Source organism: Schistocerca gregaria, chromosome 4 (assembly GCF_023897955.1).
Source record: "Schistocerca gregaria isolate iqSchGreg1 chromosome 4, iqSchGreg1.2, whole genome shotgun sequence".
Classification (NCBI taxonomy): Eukaryota; Metazoa; Arthropoda; class Insecta; order Orthoptera; family Acrididae; genus Schistocerca; species Schistocerca gregaria.
The window spans coordinates 222715121-222727111 of record NC_064923.1 but is presented as its reverse complement, the minus strand read 5'-3'; the positions used below and the strand labels follow the sequence as shown (position 1 = coordinate 222727111).

Sequence of the window (11991 nt, the reverse complement as noted above, 5' to 3'; positions counted from 1 at the left end):
CATGATGCCGGGTGTTGGCCGTGTGTGCCTCGGTCGTATGCAGTCCTGATTGTGGCGCTCACCTGCACGGCGCCAAACACGCATACGACCATCATTGGCTCCAAGGCAGAAGCGACTGTCAACGCTGAAGACGACACGTCTCCATTCGTCCCTCCATTCACGCCTGTCGCGACACCACTGGAGGCGGGCTGCACGATGTTGGGGCGTGAGCGGAAGACGGCCTAACGGTGTGCGGGACCGTAACCCAGCTTCTTGGAGACGGTTGCGAATGGTCCTCGCCGATACCCCAGGAGCAACAGTGTCCCTAAATTGCTGGGAAGTGGCGGTGCGGTCCCTTACGGCACTGCGTAGGATCCTACGGTCTTGGCGTGCATCCGTGCGTCGCTGCGGTCCGGTCCCAGGTCGACGGGCACGTGCACCTTCCGCCGACCACTGGCGACAACATCGATGTACTGTGGAGACCTCACGCCCCAGGTGTTGAGCAATTCGGCGGTACGTCCACCCGGCCTCCCGCATGCCCACTATACGCCCTCGCTCAATGTCCGGCAACTGCACATACGGTTCACGTCCACGCTTCGCGGCATGCGATGGAGCTCCGTATGCCACGGCAAACTGGCTGATACTGACGGCGGCGGTGCACAAATGCTGCGCAGCTAGCGCCATTCGACGGCCAACACCGCGGTTCCTGGTGTGTCCGCTGTGCCGTGCGTGTGATCATTGCTTGTACAGCCCTCTCGCAGTGTCCGGAGCAAGTATGGTGGGTCTGACACACCGGTGTCAATGTGTTCTTTTTTCCATTTCCAGGAGTGTATTTGAACATTTCGGAGGAAATTGGCAATTAGCTTTCCTGAGAATATCATGATGGTCACCTACTATTTTTATTCAAAGAAACGATATAGCGGCACGATAGCATTATGCTGTTTCATTACTCCTGTTGAATGAACGTCACAGACACACACTACTTTTCTTTCTTCTTGGCCTTCTGTGTCTGAATATTCACTGGACTGATTCTGAATTCTTACCACACTGTCACAGAACATCTGTTGTCACGTCGCTGTTGCACACCTTTCTCTCAGTTTCTACTGAACCACGTTTTCCGATAACACTATTCATCGGTGTCAGTGCTCCCGGCTCTGTTGGACTGTACACATAACACTGATTATCCCATTACTAAGATATGAATTTACTGGAGGTTTAAATGTAAGAAACTTCATCATAGTTATGGTCCTTCACAACGCGTCATCGCGAGGCCACCTCTTGGTGCTTCTATAATTCTTCTTCTTCGTTTTCTTGTTCTTCTGGCATGCTTTACGTCTTACTCGGTGTGTTACGACTACAGTTGGTCCTTCCATTTTTTTACTGGCTTTTCAATGCACAGTTCACATTGTAGAACATGCTGCCAAAAACGTTGTTTCAACCTTCACATCTCGATTTGCAACAGATGGGATATCAATTTTTTCCTATAATCTTCTACCATTTCACTGATATCAAATATCTTCATTTCCTTCCTATTATCAACATTGCTTTCATAATCTAACTTCCTGCAGCCTTCTATATTCGTGAGGAATGTCTTATTTCATGAATACACTCAATGTTTACATTGTGCATTTACTCAGAAGTCTTTAGATCAGTGTGCGACAAAACCAAGTACACATGCACATCTATACACATAACACATGGCAAAGGCCTAATCGTCACGAGTGCGTAGCAAAATATGCTTTTAGCGATAAGTTCCCCCGTTCATACTCGTAGACATGTTGTCAGAGCCATCATATCGTGCTCGACGTGCAGTGGGCCGTAAATATGAATATTCTGACTGCTGTAAATTACCGAAGCTTCTCGAATAGACCTGTCCTGTAAAATAGAACGCCTTCCACCTATAAAAGGAGCGGTGGCGGCCTCAGTGCTACAGTTTGCTTCGTATCAAGAGACGCGTTACAGCAGACAGCAAGCGACATGAATAAGTACTTGGTAAGTTACCTTGCAATACACATACTAATACTGCACGCTAATACAAGCTACCAGTGGATTTCTCGCACTGGATAGAAACTCCTCTGTGCCTTGGGTTTTATAGTGAACCTAGGACATACTGTCCATTGTAATGTTTGTATCTGCATACAGTGTTTACTTTTCCAACACTGCTGGCTGTAGCTTTTTAAAATAAAGTTCCTCCATCCGAATTTGTGCAGTGGTTTCCTGTGCTGGAGATATACGCCTGTACCAACCATCACAGGCGAGCTTATTTTTGTGTCTTGGATTGCAGCTGTGTACGAATTCCCTTCTCCTTCCTATAAAGATTATCTTCAGAATCTCGCCTTGCTTCCTAATCCAGTTTGGCATTTCTGTGTATAGAGGTTGGCCAAAGCACATGTTGTGAGTTCTTCCTCTTTATTCTCAGAAAGATATTGCAGTAAACGAGAGCTACTGTGACTCTGGATTTAGTGTAGTCATTCACACACCAAAGTTGAGGCGGCATAACTGCGTATCTACATTGTGTACGCGTAGTTTCATATCAAGGGTTTCTTCAAATTTTGTAATGGTATTTTGATGATATAAATCAAGATCATCTTAGTGAGCAAAATTTGAGAGTATTCATTAATTCTCCTGTGTTCTGTAAAACCGTCATGTGGAATGCGAAACTGCTCTTACTAACCTACGCTATATGTTTGAATACGGCTGTGTCAGATTCACGGCGAGCACGTTCGCAGGTTCGAATCCTACCTCGGTTATGGATGTGTGTGATATCCTTAGGTTACTTAGGTTTAAGTAGTTCTAAGTCTAGGGGACTGTCCCACAGTGCTCAGAGCCATTTGAACCATTTGAACCAGGACGAGCACTGCAACGTTCTTCCCCTTCTTGATGTAACGAGAAGCTATTTCTTAAGGAAAGTGAGTAGCTAGGGTTCGTCTCACAGGGAAAGAATATGATGTACCTAAGCTACCAACAGCACTTTTGCTTCTCAGCGTCACTGCTGGGTTTAAATGAAGTTCGAGGAATAAGCAGTTGCAGTAACATACGACTCGTTCCTAACGGTTATTTCATATACATATGACATGAAAGAATATCTCTGATGAAGTAAAATATGTACGAAAGGTGCAAAGAAATTTTTAGCAGAGTATATGCTGAAGACAAAAAGCTTATAAAAGAGCCTTCATTCGCATCAGAGCGTGGCACCTAGAGATGCATTTCATTCAACGGGATGTAACACTATACTACTAAGAACATAACTTAGTGTGGGATGTACTATGTGTATTTTGCATCTGAGGAATTGGATGATGTAGTCTCATTCATCTACTATCCTCTACAAGACAGTTTACACGTTGTTAGGATTCCGTTCACAAGCATCGCTGAAGGTGGCTTTTCACTGCTCTATCAGTGCAGTGCATGTGCGTGATAAATAGAGAGCTTGCATACCGAGCATTTTTAAAATGATGCTACAAGACAAGATGTGCATTATTACTTTCGTTGTGTTGCTGTCGGTAGAATTAGATAATAGCGATACGGAAATAAATATTAGATGGCAAGACGGGCAATGGATATTGTAGCAAACGTTACTTCATACTTTATTTTAATACTACATCCTAGTTGACAGGCAAAACAGTTCTCCGTAGGTCAAAGCGTATGCGGTGTAGTCATTACGCGAAATGTCTGTGAGGGTAGTATTTTGTGAATTTTAAAATTTTCCCGGCATTCAAACAAATTTCGGGATTGCAGCCGGTCGTTTTATTCACCCAACGATATTTAGACTAAGCACCTACCGGCCATCTTCAAGTGAGCCATCGAAGAGAGTCTATACATTCTAGGACGTACACATGCCCCATTCTAGGTTATTCAGCATCGCACTGACTAAACAAACACAGCATGTAATAATTATTCGATAGCTGTCTGTCTTTCCCTTCAATCAGAATTGATAAGAATGCCATAGGAACGAAAAGTACCATATTATCGTGTAAATTGATTCGGCTGTCGCGGCTTGTTAGGGCAGCTTGATGTTCATAAATGAAAATAGCAAAACTGTATATTTTTTACAGTATTAGTTTTATTAGTGAACCGGTTTACGGTTTACAATTCAATCACTGAACTGTAGTGATCGTGTGATGAAGACATTGTAAATGAAGAACCTATTAACGAAACAATTTAATACAGCAGAATACCTTTGATTAGTGTTTTGTCTTACAAATACCTTTTAATCATTTACTACGTTAGTTTCTGTGCGTGACATCTGGTAAAAGGAGAAAAAAATCTTAAACCTACAAAAAATATAACGAAATCAGTGGGAAACCAGAATAATTGCTTTCTTAATGCAACACGTTCTAAATACCCGTAGATAATTACTTTGAAACTGAAAGTAACTGAAGAGAATGTGTGGACACCTATGAAGAAAAATTTGTGGGAAGGATTGTCGCGGAAATTTGGCGTACCTTATAAGCACTTATAGGGTATTACATTTATCATGCTCACAGTAAAACCTTTTTCTCCGGAAACAAAATAAAAAATGTATGAAGCAGATGTTTAGTTTGCAAGAGTATATCGACTAGAACAGTCTTTGTTATATCTTTATTCATTACACAGTACAAACATTTTTTATTCGGGAGCCCACTTCCTCTCCTCAGGACCTGTTCCAAAACGCATCAGTGTACTATTTGCGTAAACATGGCGTTGTTAGAAACGGACTGACCCTCCTGTACTAGCAGCTGCGTAACTTAACTCGTCCACTTGCTGGAGATGGCAGCAATCGAACGGAAAGATAGGGAAAAACCATAGCAGTTATTCAATAGGAATCCGACGGATTAAAACTGAGACCAGTATTTTGGTTCTAAGGAATTGGTACTTTCCGTATTTTTTTGGTCTCGATTACAGTTGGTTTTTTCATTTTTTTTTTTACTAATAATCGGATTAAACCGGCATATCAATTCGCCGTAGCGGCAGTGCTAAATTATTTGTTTTACCAGAAAAACTTGTTTTTAAGAACAAATAATGTTTATTCCTAAAATTTCCATTACTTTGAAATACTGGATTATTACAGCAAATAAGAAAAGCGATCAGTGCTATTTTAATGAAACATATGACGTAAGAATCATTTCTGAGACAATAGTCTACCTCTTGCAATAGGCCTTGGTGCATCAGATAATATGCGTGTGTGTGAAGTGTGCAATATTTAACACCACTTGGTCATTGTGGTAGTTTCTCAGTGTCATCCTCAGACATAGGTTCATTTGCAGAATGGCTCAATCCCTAGGCTGCAAGTGGTTTACGAAGTAGTTTAGGAACGTCTGATTACAAGCTTTCTAGATGTGTTCCAGTGATAAATATTCGCGGGTGATCGCTTGGAGATGATGGGTACGAAGCTTGTCAGAACGTTGTGACAAGACGAGGCCACCACTCGGCTTATCAACCGAGAATATTTTATCATCCACAGTGTCCCTTGTACGAAAATGTAAATTTCATTCATATACGCATAATTTTATTGATGAGCTATGAACTTGGGATAGTAACTGAATCCAAAAGAGACGATGCAGGAGAGTCATCAACCTGTGATCTTTCGCTCTTCCCGTCTCTGCGTCCGTGTCCTTCATCTCCCCCAATCTTACTGGACGCAATGAGACAGATTTCTGCCACAACCTCAACCTCATATCGATCGAGCTCACCTACTCGTTCATTTGTTGCTGGAAATAATAGCAATAAAAAACTGAAAATTGGTAATTTCAGAAACCGGTTTTTAGGGCTGTTTTAATTGTTGGGTTAAACTCTAGACAAGAAAGACTGCTATAAGCGAAAACCTTTGTCCATAACAGACATCACTGTCATTCAGTCTTCAGCTGAAGGTTTCTGTGAGTGTAATTCACAACATCGTAGAGAAGATAGAACTGCTATTCACGTATGGAGAATGCAAGTTAGCGAAACAGTAAGTGCAATAATGTTTTCGTATTTGCGATGAAGGTACGTTTAGTACTGTACTGTAGTGCCTCTAAACGATATGCAGAGTCTAGGCCTTCTCTTAGTTGGCGTACATAGTACTTACGCGAAATTTCAGCTTAAGATTGTTGTCTGAATAGATGCTGTGTGTTTTGCTTTTGTTTCAATTCATTTACTGTCAGTTCCAGCAAGTGGACAAGGTACATAACCCAAGGTGCTTGGCTTGAGTGATATAACAGGAGAGTCAAAGTCAGTTTTGAGCTACTTTTTTCATAAGACAAGGCCTACGTGAGTGTAACATTGTGATCCGTTTTGAAAAGATGTTGAGAACAGGACGTGGGCTTACCAGCGAGCAATATGATGTGTTACTTTAAAAAAATGCAGTGCTGTTCATAAGTTCCTGCAGAGCAAAAATACAAGAAAGGCAATCAATCTGGTTAATGTGCTCTAGTAGCTTGATAGAGTACATTTTTTTCTGCGTCCAGACAGAAACTTACTTGCGATGGTAAGAATGAATAGGACGCTCTTGTCCATTAGGGCGAGATACGCAAGGTGAAATACGGCTTCAAGTCAAGTGAGATACTGTTACTTCAAAAGAACGAACATTGAGACTTAGTATATAAAAAATTTGAAGCTGAACTATAGGTATAATAATGAAACACCAAAATATTTGTCCAGCTCTGTAATACATTCCTGGAAATGGAAAAAAGAACACACTGACACCGGTGTGTCAGACCCACCATACTTGCTCCGGACACTGCGAGAGGGCTGTACAAGCAATGATCACACGCACGGCACAGCGGACACACCAGGAACCGCGGTGTTGGCCGTCGAATGGCGCTAGCTGCGCAGCATTTGTGCACCGCCGCCGTCAGTGTCAGCCAGTTTGCCGTGGCATACGGAGCTCCATCGCAGTCTTTAACACTGGTAGCATGCTGCGACAGCGTGGACGTGAACTGTATGTGCAGTTGACGGACTTTGAGCGAGGGCGTATAGTGGGCATTCGGGAGGTCGGGTGGACGTACCGCCGAATTGCTCAACACGTGGAGCGTGAGGTCTCCACAGTACATCGATGTTGTCGCCAGTGGTCGGCGGAAGGTGCACGTGCCCGTCGACCTGGGACCGGACCGCAGCGACGCACGGATGCACGCCAAGACCGTAGGATCCTACGCAGTGCCGTAGGGGACTGCACCGCCACTTCCCAGCAAATTAGGGACACTGTTGCTCCTGGAGTATCGGCGAGGACCATTCGCAACCGCCTCCATGAAGCTGGGTTACGGTCCCGCACACCGTTAGGCCGTCTTCCGCTCACGCCCCAACATCGTGCAGCCCACCTCCAGTGGTGTCGCGACAGGCGTGAATGGAGGGACGAATGGAGACGTGTCGTCTTCAGCGATGAGAGTCGCTTCTGCCTTGGTGCCAATGATGGTCGTATGCGTGTTTGGCGCCGTGCTGGTGAGCGCCACAATCAGGACTGCATACGACCCAGGCACACAGGGCCAACACCCGGCATCATGGTGTGGGGAGCGATCTCCTACACTGGCCGTACACATCTGGTGATCGTCGAGGGGACACTGAATAGTGCACGGTACATCCAAACCGTCATCGAACCCATCGTTCTACCATTCCTAGACCGGCAAGGGAACTTGCTGTTCCAACAGGACAATGCAAGTCCGCATGTATCCCGTGCCACCCAACGTGCTGTAGAAGGTGTAAGTCAACTAACCTGGCCAGCAAGGTTTCCGGATCTGTCCCCCATTGAGCATGTTTGGGACTGGATGAAGCGTCGTCTCACGCGGTCTGCACGTCCAGCACGAACGCTGGTCCAACTGAGGCGCCAGGTGGAAATGGCATAGCAAGGCGTTCCACAGGACTACATCCAGCATCTCTACGATCGTCTCCATGGGAGAATAGCAGCCTGCATTGCTGCGAAAGGTGGATATACACTGTACTAGTGCCGACATTGTGCATGCTCTGTTGCCTGTGTCTATGAGCCTGTGGTTCTGTCAGTGTGATCATGTGATGTATCTGACCCCAGGAATATATCAATAAAGTTTCCCCTTCCTGGGACAATGAATTCACGGTGTTCTTATTTCAATTTCCAGGAGTGTATATCGCAGCGTTGCTACAAAAGTGACACAACTCAAAACTCTTTAAATGTGAGGTGCTACTGGGACAGGTTGCGATAACTATACTCGACCGGTCATCGAAGGCCTGTTTGTACTACACCACACTGTGGCCGACAGAAAGTAGTGTCAGTCTACTTGTGTGGTTGAGCAGTGAATCCCAAAGCGAATGGATAGTTAAGAAGTGCAGAATTGTATCAGCTTGAATTGTGTAGTTTTTTTTATATTGAAATCAAAGAGATGCAGCGTAGTATTCCCCTTTGTTCACTTTAGTTGGTCAAGGTAATCATAGAAGGGGTAAATAATTTAGGATATGCCGGGTTTGACAAATGATTGCAAGTAATTTTTATGGCTTTAATGAATAACTGAAATGTACCATATCCGTGATTAGGCCATACAAATCTCGCTACTTTCTAATTTGATCGGTAGCTCTGAGCATAAAGAGCCCATCTATTCAGATAACTTATGTGGACAGCAGAATAATATCTTCCAGCAGTGTACTGGTAAGCTGTACATAAACACAGTACCTAAAGTATCATTTGTAAATTTTTGAAACAAGGACAGTAGAGAATGAAAGTGACTATGTACAAAGCGCAATTTAGAAGCAGGTGAAAAGGTATGCGAAACTAGTACAGTCTTTATGCCAGAAGAAGATTTATATCAGTTAGTATTGCAAAGAAAACGGAGCCACCATATTGTATTCATTAACTTACTCACGAAGGATTTTATGACGTGAAAGCTTTGCAGAAAGACTGGGGTGCGAATTTTAACGCGGATACAGATAAAAGGTAACTGAAGTGGCAACACATTAACGTCTTAAAAGAGAAAGTCTCAGAAACATTCTTTTATAAGAGATTTTACGAACATACAGAGAGTTAACGTACGGAACTTCAGGTCTTGGAAGTCTTTGGACTCCGTAGGTAAGTTGTCAGCATGCCTTCATAAATACTTTGCATTGTGCTCATTTATTTGCTAGTAAAATCACTGTTTTCGTTTGCAGATTGGTTAAAGTGTAGTCTAATAGGTTTCTCCTGCCTGAAAACAAGAAGAAGAATGTTAATCATTGTTATGCCGGAGCCAAGGTAACCCCTGAGGGCCCTCAACCCATATTACACCACAAAGGACGTACCACTTGTGTTGCGACTGACAATTCGCAGTTTTTCACAAACACTACTTTTATTGAAGTAAGTTCACAAGTTTGATAACTGAACTGCAACGAAAAGGTAAAAATAACGATGCCAGTAAAAGTTTCCTAATTGAGGCAAACAAAAGTTCAATTCTAATTTTCAACAAAGGTTCGTGGTAACCCACACACACTGGTAAGGGTCCATTTCAGAGGCGAGGTCGGCTTATGGAGTGAACTGAACTTCGGAGCTGGTTCTAGCCCCTAAATAGCTGTCTCTAGCCGATCAGACTTTGGCGTAATGATACTTTCTGCAGACCATGGCGGGAGCTCCCCCTGCTGGAAGTAGTGCTCGGAATGTCTGTTTCCATTATCTTGTATGTAAAAAGCTGCTGTTTACCGTCGTGCTTTCGGTACGCCTTGAACATAGACAACCTCATCCTCTGTGGTGTAGCGTGTTGCCGGCCCTCAGGGGCTACCTTGGCTCCAGCATAACAACCATCTATCGATGAAAACGTCACTCGATATATTCGAATCTTCTTATGATTTAGTCATTGTTAAGTCCACTGTTAGCAATTAAACTGCTAAATATTACTGTCATTTAACGTAAAGTTCTTCTACAAATATTATGTGTTTGATTCAAACAGGAATAAACTAGTTCAAATGGCTCAAATGGCTCTGAGCAGTATGCGACTTAACTGCTTTGGTCATCATTCGCCTATAACTTAGAACTAATTAAACCTAACTAACCTAAGGGCACCACACACATCCATGTCCGAGGTAGGATTCGGACCTGCGACCGTAGCGGTCTCGCGGTTCCAGACTGACGCGCCTAGAACCGCTTCGCCACACCGGCCGGCAATAAAGTAATCGTCGCAATGTATCCTACTCAATATATGACGAAATTCGAAATAACATGTTATTAATAAGTATAATTTGAACATCAAAAGTGGCATATGTACACGTTTTCATTTATAAAGGTGTCAGAACCTTAAATAATCAACAGACATATCTCTGATGAAGACACCAAAAGTTACATAACTAAAGCAATGGGCAGATCTTTGGATGTAATGCTGGGAATACCTAAAACACTACGTGATCCTGGATTAATATCCACTCTCATTTGTGCTGATACATTTGTTTGTCTCAGGGATGTTTCGTTGCTGCCGAACAAATTCTTCTCGATCTACGGAAACCTTGACATTTTTGATCGTGTCACTTTTGTAGCAAGGATACGATATGCCGATTGCGAAACTGTTCAGGGTTGAGGAGCGTGGACATTAAGTGAGCGAGGTGTGTGATTTGGTGCCGCCAGGTGGCGCTGGTCGGCGTGCTGCTGGTGATGTCCCTGGCCGGGGCGCACCAGAGGACGGCTCGCGAGGCTGGCTACGAGGGCGGCAGTGGTCGCGGGGGCGGCGGCAGCAGGGCCGGCAGTGGCCACGCCCTCGTCACAGGCGGCTCCTCCGGGCACCGCTGTGACTGCCCAGACTATCCCGGCTGCGAGTGCCCTAGCTAGACGGACGCCTGTCTCCGGCCACAGCCCAGACCCCGCAACGCATCCAAACGACGAAACAGCACCTGCACTTCAGTCCGTAACATCGCTGTTGGATCTCGAATAACACGAACTGTAATATTGCGCAAAATCAACTTATCAGTTCTACAATAAAGTGTACTACTACATTTCCTTTCATTACATTCCAGATAGACATCAGCTTAGCTGCAGTCTCTTTCTGTTCCTATCCTACAATGCAGAGTATACAAAACCGAATTCGTTTTCTACGTTTATGTACTCACAGTAACTGAGAAATAAAAATCGCACCTGCATCGTGTAGGATCATTAATGTGTTATACAATTTTTGGAATATGCAATGTTAAGTCAAAAATGTATCGAAATAAAGAAATTCTAGAATGAGATTTTCAGTCTGCAGCGGAGTGTGCGCTGATATGACACTCGAATTCGCGACATTAAAAAAAAAAAAAAAAAAAAAAAAAAAAAAAGCAGGAGAGCTTCTGTAAAGTTTGGAAGGTAGGAGACGAGATACAGACAGAAATAAAGCCATGAGGAGGTGGCACGAGTCGTGCTTGGGTAGCTCAGTTGGTGCCGGCACGGTAGCTCAGCGTGTTCGGTAATAAAAAAACTGAGTTAATGGATCAACAATGAACTGAAACGGGTGTCTTGCGACGTCCGCCCCGAGCAGATGCAACGAACATAATGAGATTAAAAAAAAAATTGATAGAGCACTTGCCTGCGAAAGGCCAAAGTCCCGAGTTCGAGTCTCGGTCCGGCACACAATTTAAATCCACCTGGAAGTTTCAAAACAAATTCATTTTTTTCATTTTCTTCTACATACACTCCAATTTAAGTGCGGGAAAATTATATCATGCTTATGTTCACCGCCACTGTCTCGGCAAGTAGTTATTAGTCTATGAAGTTCGTGATGTCCGTTTCGCAGACATCTCTGTTGATGCCGGTGGTGACAGGTTGAATTTTTTCCGTAAGTTGGGGAACTTCTGCTTTGTTCTCGTAGGTTTTGGGCTTCACACAACCCCATAAAAAGAAGTCACGTGGAGTAAGGTCACAAAAACTGAGATCACAGACTCAGAAAGCCTTTCAGGGAGTAGGATTATTGCTTTCCCGCATGTATGGCACACAACCCCCCCTTACAGAGAGAGGTGGCGCAGTGGTTAGCACACTGGACTCGTATTAGAGAGGACGACAGTTCAATCCCGCGTCCGGTCATCCTGATTTAGGTTTTCCGTGATTTCCTGAAATCGCTCCAGGCAAATGTTGGGATGGTTCCTTTCAAAGGGCACGGCCGACTTCCT

At 43.9% G+C, this 11991-nt stretch overlaps 1 long non-coding RNA gene across 1 annotated transcript; it reads left to right on the top strand.

Annotated features, from left to right (window-relative positions):
• Window positions 1-1894: 1894 nt before the first annotated feature.
• On the top strand, window positions 1895-11080 carry LOC126267300 (uncharacterized). The gene is made up of 2 exons (XR_007548979.1): window positions 1895-1971; window positions 10481-11080. It is a non-coding gene; the product is annotated as an uncharacterized LOC126267300 (long non-coding RNA).
• The last annotated feature ends 911 nt before the right edge of the window (window positions 11081-11991 follow it).